This window comes from Coptis chinensis, chromosome 3 (assembly GCF_015680905.1).
Source record: "Coptis chinensis isolate HL-2020 chromosome 3, ASM1568090v1, whole genome shotgun sequence".
Lineage (NCBI taxonomy): Eukaryota > Viridiplantae > Streptophyta > Magnoliopsida > Ranunculales > Ranunculaceae > Coptis > Coptis chinensis.
In genome coordinates, this window is record NC_141458.1 from 52,204,150 (window position 1) to 52,217,016 (window position 12,867).

At 40.0% G+C, this 12,867-nt stretch overlaps 1 long non-coding RNA gene across 1 annotated transcript; it reads right to left on the bottom strand.

Annotated features, from left to right (window-relative positions):
* Nucleotides 1-11,266: 11,266 nt before the first annotated feature.
* Nucleotides 11,267-12,060, bottom strand: LOC147509976 (uncharacterized). Its single transcript, XR_015217198.1, has 3 exons — nucleotides 11,891-12,060; nucleotides 11,567-11,761; nucleotides 11,267-11,455 (listed from the first exon to the last, which is right to left on the bottom strand). It is a non-coding gene; the product is annotated as an uncharacterized LOC147509976 (long non-coding RNA).
* Nucleotides 12,061-12,867: the final 807 nt, after the last annotated feature.

Genomic DNA, 12,867 nt, shown 5'->3' on the forward strand with positions numbered 1-12,867 from the left:
ACTTTGCTTTACACAAACTAGCTTGTGTCTTGTACAGCGAACAAGTTTTCTTCCCTTTGGCTACTATAATGGAACCTCTACTTAGTTTCCATACCCCATTACCAAACGAGTTTTGAAAGCCATCATCATCTAACTTTCCAGCTGAAATTAGGCTTAGCCGAATGTCAGGGACATGTCTTACATCCTTGAGTGTCAAGGTGTAGTCGACATTGGTTTCTGCATGAACATCACCAATGCCTACAATCTTAGAGACTCCACTATTACCCATCTTTTCCTTACCAAATTCACCACAACTGTAGGTAGTGAAGAATCCCCTGTGCGGTGTGATGTGATAGGATCTCCTGTATCTATCACCCACTCTATATCCTAATATGAGGTACTAACATAGCACTCACTACAATCTGACACAATTCCCACTAGACCATCGTCTATTAGTGCGGTAGTATCTCGGTCTGTACTTCCGTTCCTCTTTACCATCGTCTATTAGTGACCATTGGTGGCATAATAGTAACATTGTTCCTCTGCCTTAGGAGTTCTAGCTTCACCCTTAGATTTGCTTATGTCATCACCTCTAGAATGAGATGGTTTTTTGCTCTTACCTCTCCCCCGCTTCTTTGTGACAAGGATATCTAAGTGCGAGGAGCTGCTTCATGAACCCCTTCTTGCCTCCTCATTCAATAATTCCCCGGTAGCCATCTCCATGGAAATGATTCCATCCTTAGCGGCTCCACCAAGAGAAACTGCTAATGTCTCCCAACTGTCGAGTAGAGAGTTTAATAGTAACAAAGCCTCAACTTCGTCACCCATATCAATCTTCATCAAATGCAACTGATTGATGGTGTTCTGTACTTCATTAAGATGCTCAGACATTGAGGAACCTTCTTTGTGCCTCGTGTTGGCAAACTTCTTAATGAGTAGTACCTTGTTTTCGGCCGACTTCCTCTCATAGAGGTCTTCGAGTTTCTTCCATAAGACAAAAGCGGTAGTCTCTTGGGATACATGGTGGAAAACACTGTCATCAATCCACTGTCGAATGTACCCAATTGTTTTTCTGTCAAGCTTGCTCCACTCAACCGTCTCTATTGTGTATGGTTTTACTCTTCCATTCTCAATGGGTTGTGCCAAGTCCTTGTAATAGAGCAAGCCCTCCATCTTGCTTTTCAAATAGTGTAGTTACCTCTATTCAGACTAGTCATGCGAGTATTTATAAAATGGTCCATTCCAACAAGCTATTTCAACTCAAACCTCCTCTCATGAATTTTATCAAACACTTTCTGGGCAAGATTTGGATAACTAACTTCTGTGATTAATCTAACCTGGCTCTGATACCACTTGTTAGGGAAAACGATACCAATCGATCCCCACTAAAATAACTTACACTTGGATAATCTACTACTCCAATAAAAAAAATCTAATCTTTCACTACAACCAACAACCACAACCTAAACTATGGATATAACTATCACAAACAAGCAATAGAAATATAAAAGCAAGTAAAAATACCACAACACAAAGATGTACCATGGTTCAGCCAATGATGCCTACTTCCACAAGAGCTAATCTTTTTATAAGTATGGGAAGGAAGATTACAATCACTCCTCTCAAGTCTCTCCACCTTACTAAATCACTCCTCTCTCCTTACAAGTTTTTCTCTTTGCAAGAGTTTTCTCTCAATTTTGATTGCTCTCAAAATTGGGTTTCTATTCAAGACTTGGTTTTCCAAAACCTAACTCCTATTTTTATAGTAATCTGAAATTTTGACGCGTCTGCAAAATTTCGCATTTACTATAGAAAAATCATAACTTGAGATGTTAAGGCATGAGCACAGGCGCGCTCTTGACAAGGCTAATCTGAGCGCGCGCGCCCTCTTATTTTTCCATCTCAAAACTCTAGTAGACATGTTTCGTGAGAGGCTGAAAAAAAAACTATTTTCTTTTTTACGGCAAGGGCACGGGCGCGCCTTAGTCACGACCAATCTGAGAGCGTGCGCGCTCAAACCTCTTCACACGAATAGTACATGTTTTTCTTTTCTTCCTCATGTGAGGGATAACTCCAACACATTCCCACATCAAAAATGTCATACGGGTTTGATACTTCCCCACAAACTGTCATATGGGTTTGATACTCCTCACAAACTATCATACGGGTTGGACACTCCCCTGAATTATCAACTCATTCTCGAGCGCTTACTCCTAGCACCTTGACCAATTGTTCGCTGGCAAAAGAGCACCCTTGTATGCTAGCCTAAAAAACGACTTCCCTATCAGTCCGTGCCTTCAGATCATTCCTCAACACACTGTCTCGGCTGCTTCAACTATGATACGACTCTCAATGATATCTTCCATCTTATGTAGATGACACACTCTTTACAATAACCATAACACATTTACATATGTCGGTCGGACTTCTCATTATACAGCTTTAGATTATTCTCGTCATAATATATATGCAAACCAACCGTGGGCTTCATAAACATACAGTTACACCGAGGCCTATATTCAATCTCTATTTCCTCAGCAATTCAATGCAACAAGCTCAACTTCATCCAACTAAGGACTTGCCAGCTTCATAAATCACCAAAGCATATCTCCACTAAAATGACGACAAATTATCTCACGCCATGTATAAAGGTTTTTCGAATTTCTCGTCAGTATGTCCTTTCCAATGACGTCCTAACGAGAAAGGGCTATGTAAGGGGCCCCATACTCTAAGTCGATCATATCGACTGTGCTATTTTAGGTGGATCATACGACTTTAAGTATCCTCATACTACATGACATCACCACATGCTCAGTCCATCATTAGCGACACGTGGTGTACCATATTTGACTAATCTCCTAGAATCACCTCAAGACTTGTTACTATCACCATTAGCTCACTGCAACACTCAAATCATTACCATCATTACCTTTTTTACTACACTTTTTCCATACCAGCTCAAACAATATACTACCTGGAGCAACCACACACGTGCAACCTATGAGGATGTGTCATTCATCCTAGCATCACACATATACATACCACCACACGTGTCCTACCAACTACTTGCTCACAACACCCATAAAAGCCACCCCCAAAACTATGTTGGTTTGATTCCATCACACTTTATCCAAACACATTTGGCTTCTAGTCTTATTCCAAGGTGCTTAATACGTAGGCATCTTCTTACTTATGAATAGCAGCCATTATGTTGGGTTTAACACCGATATCAATCGATCCCCACTACACAGATAACTTATATTTGAACTCACTTCAACTCTAGACAAATTCTAAATATCAACTACAACCTAGCTAACATGCCCAACTCTCTAAACACCTATTAAAAACAGATAATAATGTAAATAAGTAAAACGCATACCACAACACAAAGATATACCGTGGTTCGGCCAATGGTGCCTACTTCCACAAAAGTTAATCCTTTTATAAAGTGGGAAAGAAGATTACAATCACTCCTTTTAGTCTCTCACCTTCCTAGATCACTCCTCTCTCTTTACAAGCTTGTTTCTCTGTAAAGGTTATCTCTCAATCTTGATTGCTTTCAAGATTAGGTTTTCTCTCTCTTGTGTTGCCTTGGTTCATGTGTTCTATCTGTTAGGTTTTGCCAAAAACCCAAACCTTATATTGCAAACTCGTGGTTTCGCAAAATAGAAATCCTGACAAAAATAGGCATGGGTGCGGGCGCGCTCTCGGCAAGGCCAATGTCGAGCGCGCACGCCCTAAAAACACTGTAATTTGTCCATGGCATGGGCATGTGTGCGCCTTGAGCAAGACTACTATGAGCGCGTGCGCGCTCAGGCTTCTCCACACAAACTGAACTCCTTTTCTCTCCTCATGTGAGGGATAACTCCAACAATCTCAATAAGGGGGGATACCTCCATGTAATTTTCAAATCAACAGGAGGAGTCTGCTACTATTCCGGCGGTAGCACAACAAACATCAAACTTACCTTTCGGTAAGACTTTGGTCATCATATCCGGTATGGATCTTCTCGATGCACAAATGCTTATCTTCGAATACTTCTCTAATCCAACGATAATGCACATGTATGTGCTTGGATCTAGAATGAAAACTCAGATTCTTGCTCAAATGGATGGCGCTCTGACTGTCACATAGAACTACAAATTGTTTCTGCTTTAGCCCTAGTTCATCAAAGAACATTTTCATCCATAGCATCTCTTTACAACACTCAGTGGCTGCAACATGCTCGGCTTCTGTAGCAGAGAGGACAACACACTTTTGCAACTTAGATTGCCAAGAAACTGCACCCCCTACAAAAGTAACCAAATAACCGGAGGTAGACTTCATCGAGTCAACATCACCTTCCATGTCTGCATCAGTGTAGCCTTCAAGTAAGGGCTTACTTCCACCAAAACACAACCATAATTTGGAAGTACCCTTGAGATATATCAATATCCACTTAACACCTTTTCAATACTCCTTACCCGGATTTGATAGAAATCGGCTTACAACACCAACGGCAAAAACAATATCTGATCTTGTACACACCATTGCATACATCAAGCTGCCCACTGCGGATGCATAAGGAATCTTTTCCATCTAACTCTACTCATGCTCACTCTTTGGACACATCTCCTTGGTCATGCGTAACTGGCCACCAAGAGGACAACAGACTGGCTTCGCTTGATCCATGTTGAATCTCTTCAACATCTTCTCAATGTAGCTTTCTTGAGAAAGCCACAACTTTCTACTCTTTCTGTCATGGGTGATCCGCATCCCAAGTATCTGCTTTGCTTTACCCAAATCCTTCATCTCAAAGGACTTACTCAAGTCTTTCTTTAGCTTGGATATCTTATTGATGTTTGGGCCAACTATCAACATATCATCCACATACAACAAGAGCACTATGAAATCCCCGTCTGGAAATTTCTGAATAAACACACAATGATCAGAAGTAGACTTCTTGTATCCTTGCTTTGCCATAAAGGAATCAAACTTTATGTACCACTGTCTCGGTGCCTGCTTCAACCCATACAAGCTCTTTATTAGCTTATATACTAGGTGCTCCTTACCTTTGACCTCAAACCCCATTGACATCTTCTTCAAGGTCTCCATGAAGAAAAGTTGTCTTAACATCTAGCTGTTCAACCTCCAGGTTCATACTTGCGGTCATACCGAAAATCACCCGGATAGAAGTCATCTTCACTATAGGAAAGAAAATATCATCAAAGTCAATCCATTTTCTTTGATCGAATCCCTTCACAACAAGGCGAGCTTTGTGCCTTGGGTGTGGATTATTCTCCTCATGCTTGACTTTGTAGATCCACTTATTCTTGAGAATTTTTCTTACTTCCGGTTTCTCAACTAACTCATAAGTGTGATTCTTATGCAAAGAATTAATCTCATCATGCATGGCCTTCAACCACTTCTCTTTGTCTGTACCTTCAAGAGCATCTTGATAGTACATAGGTTCTCCACCATCCGATAGTAGAACATACGTATGTGGTGGATACCTGGTTGAAGCTTGTCTCTCTCTGTCTGACCTTCTTGCATTGCCCCCATCTACTGGTGCCTCAGGAGGATGCACTTCTGCTTGCTCTGGTGGTGGTTCATGCACTTCATCTGCATCTTCTATATCAATAGGTTCTATCCCATCATGAGCAATAGGATTCTCATCATGAGCTTCAAGCCCATAGTTCTCTGCATTCTCAATGCCTTCTACACGTTCCATAGTAGAAACTTCTGGTTCTAAATCAACAAGATCATTAGTGAAAGCTTGTAGCTTCTCACCTTCCTCGAAATCTGCTATGGTTTGGTCTTCCAAGAACACAACATCTCGACTTCGGATTACCTTCTTGTTAATCAAATCATAGAGTTTGTAGCCAAACTTCTCATCCTCATAACCCAGAAAAATGCACTGCTTGGCTTTGTCATCAAGCTTGGATCTCTCATCCTTCGGAATATGCACAAATACCCTGCACCCAAATACCCTCAAGTATCCATAATCAACATCTCTGTCTAACCATACTCTCTCTGGATAATCACTATTCAGAGGCTTCGATGACAATAGGTTGATCACATGTACGGCTGTGCGCATTGCTTCTACCCAGTAGCTTCTAGGTAGCTTACAGTGAGATAGCATGTATCTCATCCTCTCTACAATGGTACAATTCATCCTCTCGGCTATACCATTTTGCTGCAAAGTTTTGGGAATGGTATGCTCATGACGAATCCCACGACTCTAGCAATACTCTTCAAATGGCCCAATGTACTCACCCCCATTATCTGAGCGAATACACTTCAAAAGCTTCCCTGTCTCTCTTTCCACCATGCTATGGAATTTCTCAAACACACCGAGTACTTCATCCTTGGTCTTCAGACTATATGCCCATACCTTTCTCGATGCATCATTAATGAAGGTCACGAAGTATAAAGCTCCCCCGTGGGACTTTACTTTTATAGGACCACATAAATCTGTGTGCACTAGTTCAAGGACGTTGTCCTTTCTGTGAGACGGGAATCTTTAAAAAGACATCCTGTGTTGTTTTCTTACCAAACAGTGAGTACATCTATTTAAATGTATACATTTGATGTCTGGCAAGGCCTTTTGCTTAGCAAGAACTTTCATGCCTTTATCGTCCATATGACACAGTCTCTTGTGCCACAGATCGGAGGAAACTTCTTCTTCTGCCACATTTACTTCTACTTTACACAAACTAGCCTGCATTTTGTAAAGAGAGTTAGTTTTCTTCCCTTTGGCTGCTACAATGGAACCTCTGCTCAGTTTCCATACCCCGTTGCTAAACCAGTGTACAAAGCCATTATCATCTAACTTCCCAGTGGAAATTAGGTTAGTCGAATGTCAGGGACATGTCTTACATCCTTGAGTGTCAAGGTGTATCCGACATTGGTTTCTATATGAACATCCCCAATGCCTGCAATCTTCGAGACTCTACTGTTGCCTATCTTTACTTCACCATATTCACTACAGCTGTAGGTAGTGAAGAATCCCATATGTGGTGTGACGTGATAGGATGCTCCTGTATCTATCACCCACTCTGTATCCTGACATGAGGTACTAAGCCCCTCACCATAATTTGACACAATTCCCACTAGACCATCATCGACTAGTGCGGTAGTATCTCTGCCTGAGTTTCCGTTCCTCTTTACCATGACTTCATGTACATAGTTATTCTTTTCATCCCTCTTTAGTGTTCAACACTTATATCTGAAGTTACCCTTGGTGGCACAGTAGTAACATTGTCTCTCTGCCTTAGGAGTTCTAGCTTCACCCCTAGATTTACTTCTGTTATCACCTCTAGAATGAGATGGTTTTCTGCTTCTACCTCCCCCCCGTTTCTCTATGACAAGGATCTCTGTGTGAGAGGACCTGCTTCTTGAACTCCTTCTAGTCTCCTCATTCAACAAAGACGTGGTAGCCATTTCCATGGAAATGATTCCATCCTTAGCTGATCCGTGTAGAGAAACTGCTAATGTCTCCCAACTTTCGGGTAAAGAGCCTAATAGAAACAAAGCCTCAACTTCATCTCCCATATTAATCTTTATCAAATGCAACTGATTGATGGTATTATGTACCTCATTAAGATGCTCAAACATTGAAGAACATTCTTGGTACTTCGTGTTGGCAAACTTCTTAACGAGCAGCACTTTGTTTCCGCCCGACTTCCTCTCATAGAAGACTTCGAGTTTCTTCCACAAGCCAAAAGTTGTAGTCTCTTGGGATACATGGTGAAAGATACTGTCGTCAATCCACTGTCGAATGTACCCAATTGTTTTTCTGTCAAGCTTGCTCCACTCAGCCGCAACAGCAACCGATTCCGGTTTTTTTTTTCTCTGTTCTCAATGGGTTGTGCCAAGTCCTTGCAATAGAGCAAGTCTTCCATCTTGACTTTCCAAATGGTGTAGTTCTTCCTATTCAGACTCCTCATGCGAGTGTTCATAGAATGGTCTATCTCTACAAGTTAGTTAAACTCAAATCTTCTCTCAGGAATTTTCTCAAACACCTTTCGACCAAGATTTGGATAACACCCTAAGCTAATCTAACCTGGCTCTGATACCACTTGTTGGGGTGTAACACCGATATCAATCGATCCCCACTACACAGATAACTTGTATTTGAACTCACTTCAACTCTAGACAAATTCTAAATATCAACTACAACCTAACTAACATGCCAAACTCTCTAAACAACTATTAACAACATATAATAATGTAAAGAAGTAAAACGCATACCACAACACAAAGATATACTATGGTTCGGCTAATGGTGCCTACTTCCACAAGAGCTAATCCTTTTATAAAGTGGAAATGAAGATTACAATCACTCCTTTCAATCTCTCACCTTACTAGATCACTCTTCTCTCTGTACAGACTTGTTTCTCTATAAAGATTATCTCTCAATCTTGATTGCTTTCAAGACTGGGTTTTCTCTCTCTTGTGTTGCCTTGGTTCGTGCGTTGTGTATGTTAGATTTTGCCAAAAACCCAAACCTTATATTGCAAACTCGCGGTTTTGCAAAAATAGAAATCCTGACGAAAATAGGCATGGGCGCGGGCGTGCTCTCGGCAAGGCCAATGTCGAGCGCGCGCGCCCTGAAAACACTATAAGTTGTCCACGGCATGGGCACTGTGCGCCTTGAGTAGGACTACTATGAGCGCGTGCGCGCTCAGGCTTCTCCACGCAAACTAAACTCCTTTTTTCTCCTCATGTGAGGGATAACTCCAACATTATCATTCACCAAAACCACCCCTTTATTCATCTAAGTTAGAGCTAAGTTATAAATCTTTGGTGTAATGTCCTATTAATCTTCCGGGATAAAAATAGAAATTTACAAACAATATGGTCTCTTATATATGGTAAGGGTACTATAAAGCCAAAGAGAGTGTACGTGGTTGAGCACTCAAGCAAGAAGACTCCATAAAAGGGGCATGCACAGCTGCACTCCCAATTTTTTTATATTAGTGAAAGTTGTGCAACACCTTTTCTTAGCATCACTAGTCAAACCACGCAAAGCTTGTGTATGTTGTTGTATGCTTTGCTTTTCCAGTTTTCCTTGCTTGTTATTCTTTCGAAAAAATGGACGTTTTGTACCATGAACTTTGCTAGTTTTATCAATTTGGGCAAAGAACTTTTTTTTGAGCAAATTAGGCCATGACCTTTCTTTTTTGCATCAGTTTGGGCCACCGGTGTATTTCCGTTAGAAAATTTGCTTATGTGTACAAACGGCTGCCTATGTGTACAAACGTCTGCTTATGTGTGCTAACGGAAGATGGCGTGTCGATATTGAAATGGACAGCTAACAAAATTTGATGTGGCGCTTACGTGACAAGCACGTGAAATTTCAAGGAAGACTACTTGTGAAATTCAAGGACTCGTGAAAATTTCAAGGACTCGAGAATTTTTTTCTTTCTTTCTAAATCACCATCTCTCCATTTTTTTGTTTCCGGACTTGTGAACATGAAGAAATAACCCCGTCTCCTTCATTTGTCTCTTAATCAAACCACATCTCCTTCATTATCTCATAAGTCTTCTAGTTGGTATTTTAATTTAGGGTTTTGATTTTGTGCAATTTCGAAAATGTCAACTACTGGAAATCTCTGTAATAGGTGTGGTGAGTCAAATCATTCGTCTAACAATTGTTGTTGGTTATCGACACCGTGTTGTTTTTGAAAATGTGGTGGAAGTAGGATCCTGAAACAGTCTCGCCAAAGCCATTCTCTTGGGCAATTTTTTTTGACATGCCGCATTTGCGGAGACTTCTAGTGGTTGGAAGACGCGAGAGCATCGTCAATGGTATCTTTGGAGAGTCTAAAATGCAAAAAGGCGAATTGCCTAGGGGTTAGAAAGGTTAACACATCAAAAAAGAAAAATGAAAATGAAGGCAAGAAATTTGTGAATTGCACCGAGTGTGGGAGTGATTTCCAATGGTATGAGGAATTGTTAATGAACAACATTGAGTCGGCAGTGAGTTCAAGCTCTTCCCTAGCCAGCTCTTCATCATCTTCAAAAAGAGATGAAATCAAAAGAGATAAAAAAAGTCAAGATTACATTTGAAATTGAGGACGATGGTTTTGCGAAGGAGTTTCAGTTTCATTGTAAAATTAGATGAGTGCAATGTGATTTCCAGTGGTATTGTAGTGGAAGGAGTTTGAGTGCACTGTCATTTCTAGTGGTATTGTAGTAGTGGAAGTAGTTTGAGTTTCAGTGTTAATTTAGTTTGTGTTGTTTGGTATTGTAGTAGTGGAATGAGTCTGTATTAGTGCATTATATGTACTAATGGAAGGAGTCTGTATTAGTTTGAGTTGTTTGTTAATTTAGATGAGTGCACTATCTGTAGTAGTGGAAGGAGTCTATTAGTGGTATTGTAGTAGTGGAAGGAGTATGTATTGGTGCTTGATCAGTTCTGACAACAAAGATTAGTTGTTTCTTTCTTATTGCTTGGTGCTTGTTTCTTAGTTGTTTCTTAGTGCTTACAATAGCTGAAAGAAAGCTAGAAAATACACTACATTGAACAACACAACATACAAAAAACCTAAATATAAGCACTGAACCACTAAACAACACAACATACACTGGATACAATAACTGAAAGAAAGTTAGAAAATCAATGTTGTACATAACATGACATTGAACCACAAAAAAACCTAAATATAAGCACCAAGTGTTTACATAACAGCATACACCAAGTGTTTACATCAGTGTTTACACATCACAACATACACTAACAAAAGGAAAAGATAGTATAAAAGGAAACAAACAAAACAAAGACTGATTACGCAAAAGCCCAACAGAAAGCCCAGAGCCTGTACTGCATCACCAAGTCTTCAAACATGAACTATTTCCAAACTTTAGTTTTGGCTTTGGCAGCTGTAGATCTAGTTTTAGGTTTGGAATTTGCTCGTTTTCTCCACAATCAAAGCAAATTTTTTCGCTTAGTCTTGGATGGTGAGTTTCTAGGCTTGCTGCTTGATGCCACTGCATCAGTTGTCAGTGATTGTGAGTTTCTTGCTGCCACTGCTTGATGGTGAGTTTCTTGATGTTGAGTTTCTAGGGCAACTACAGATCTAGTTTTAGGCTTGCTGCTTGATGCCACTGCATCAGTTGTTAGTGATTGTGAGTTTCTTGATGCCACTGCTTGATGGTGAGTTTCTTGATGTTGAGTTTCTAGGCACCGCAGATCTAGTTTTAGGCTTTGTCGCTTGATGCCACCGCATCGGTTTGTCGATGATTGTTTGGAAGCAGTTGCAGAAGCAGTTGTCAGTGATTGTTTGGAAGCAGTTGTTGAAACTTGTTTAGATGCACTTATTGAACCTTGACTGCTAGGTACTTGAGCTTCACTTGAAACTTGATTTGACTATAAATCAATACCTGGAGCTTTACTAGATCGTCTGGGAAGTGGAGGTCTACCTTTTCTTTTGTTGTTTGCTTCAAAAATCTTTGCTTCATTTATAAGAATAGGTGTTCCAGTAGCTGACATCTATCACAAGAAGGACAAAAGATTAGGTTATGTTTATGAAGTATGTAAAACAACTACCTCATTTCAAATGGAAATCTTTCAAATGCAAAGTAGTTTGTAAAATAGCATTACCTTCAAGTAAGAGTTTCCACTGTCAGCTGTAAAAACTCCAACTCCCTCAGGTACATGATCATTTCTTCCTTTTACTCCTGTCTTCCTCTTTGAAGCTCCCTAAGGTACATCATCAGCTGCCCTTTTACCTCTTTTTGACACAGTTGGCGTGCCCTCACCTACATTAGATGAGGGAGCCTTATTCTCCCTCCTCACCTATATCAAAATTCAAACTTATTTCATAAACTTAAAAACTTTTTTCTAAAACTTATGATTTCAAAACTTAGAAAAAAACTTATTGAACAAACTTATTTCATTAACTTAAAACTTATTTCATAAACTTACAGTGGTGGCAGCTGCTACTTGGTTGGCTTCATTGCTGACTTCAGTAGTCCCTCCACAAAAGAAAGACTCAAAAAACCTCGAGTCTAATTTGTTCTTCTCTAACTTGTCAGCAATAGTTGGACACAAAGTGCCTTGCCACTTAGACTGACTCACTAATAAATCTTTTCTCTTTTGCATCCTTCTCATCATGGCAATCCTTATTTCCTCAAGCATTGCAATGATGTGCTTCTCTCTTGCATCAAGAATTGTACCATTAAATGTTTCACATATATTGTTTTCTACTGCATCAGAACTTGTGTAAAATTCGAAGAATGCTCTAGACCAAAACTTGGGGTTTTGGATATGTAATATATAGTCAGCTGCTGCATCACATACCTTTCTCACCTCATCAATAACACGATGGAATTCTTCTGGTGTTCAACTTTTGGATGCTTTCCAGAATAAACCCTTGAGTTGTGCACCTGTTCAAATAACATAGCTTTATTACATATGAATATTAAATCACATTTAGAATACTGTCACTGTAATAATCAGCTAACCATTGCTAAAATGTCTCTTACACTTATGCTCAGACTCTAAAGTCTTAATTTGCATACTGTTTTCACTTTGCATGTAACTTGCATATAGAAACCAGCTACACCCATCACCAACACACACAGTTTCAAATCTTCTAGCAACATTTCTGTTAAAATGAATTGGATACCCATTATGGACTGCATATTTCTTTAAACATTCTTTAAGTTGCTTTGCATTACCAAACCTCATGCCAAGCTCAATTTGGATATTGGACATCTCAACATTGGGGTTGAAAATTGGGTGCATCCTCTTTTTAACCTTCAAATTCCTCTTCCTCTCCTTAACAGAAGCAACATCCTCATCTTCTTCTTCACTAGATTCGGGACTTAAATAGTCATCAGATGCAGCATAGTCAGACTCATCATCTCCAGCACCACCAGTATCCTCTCCAACACCACCAG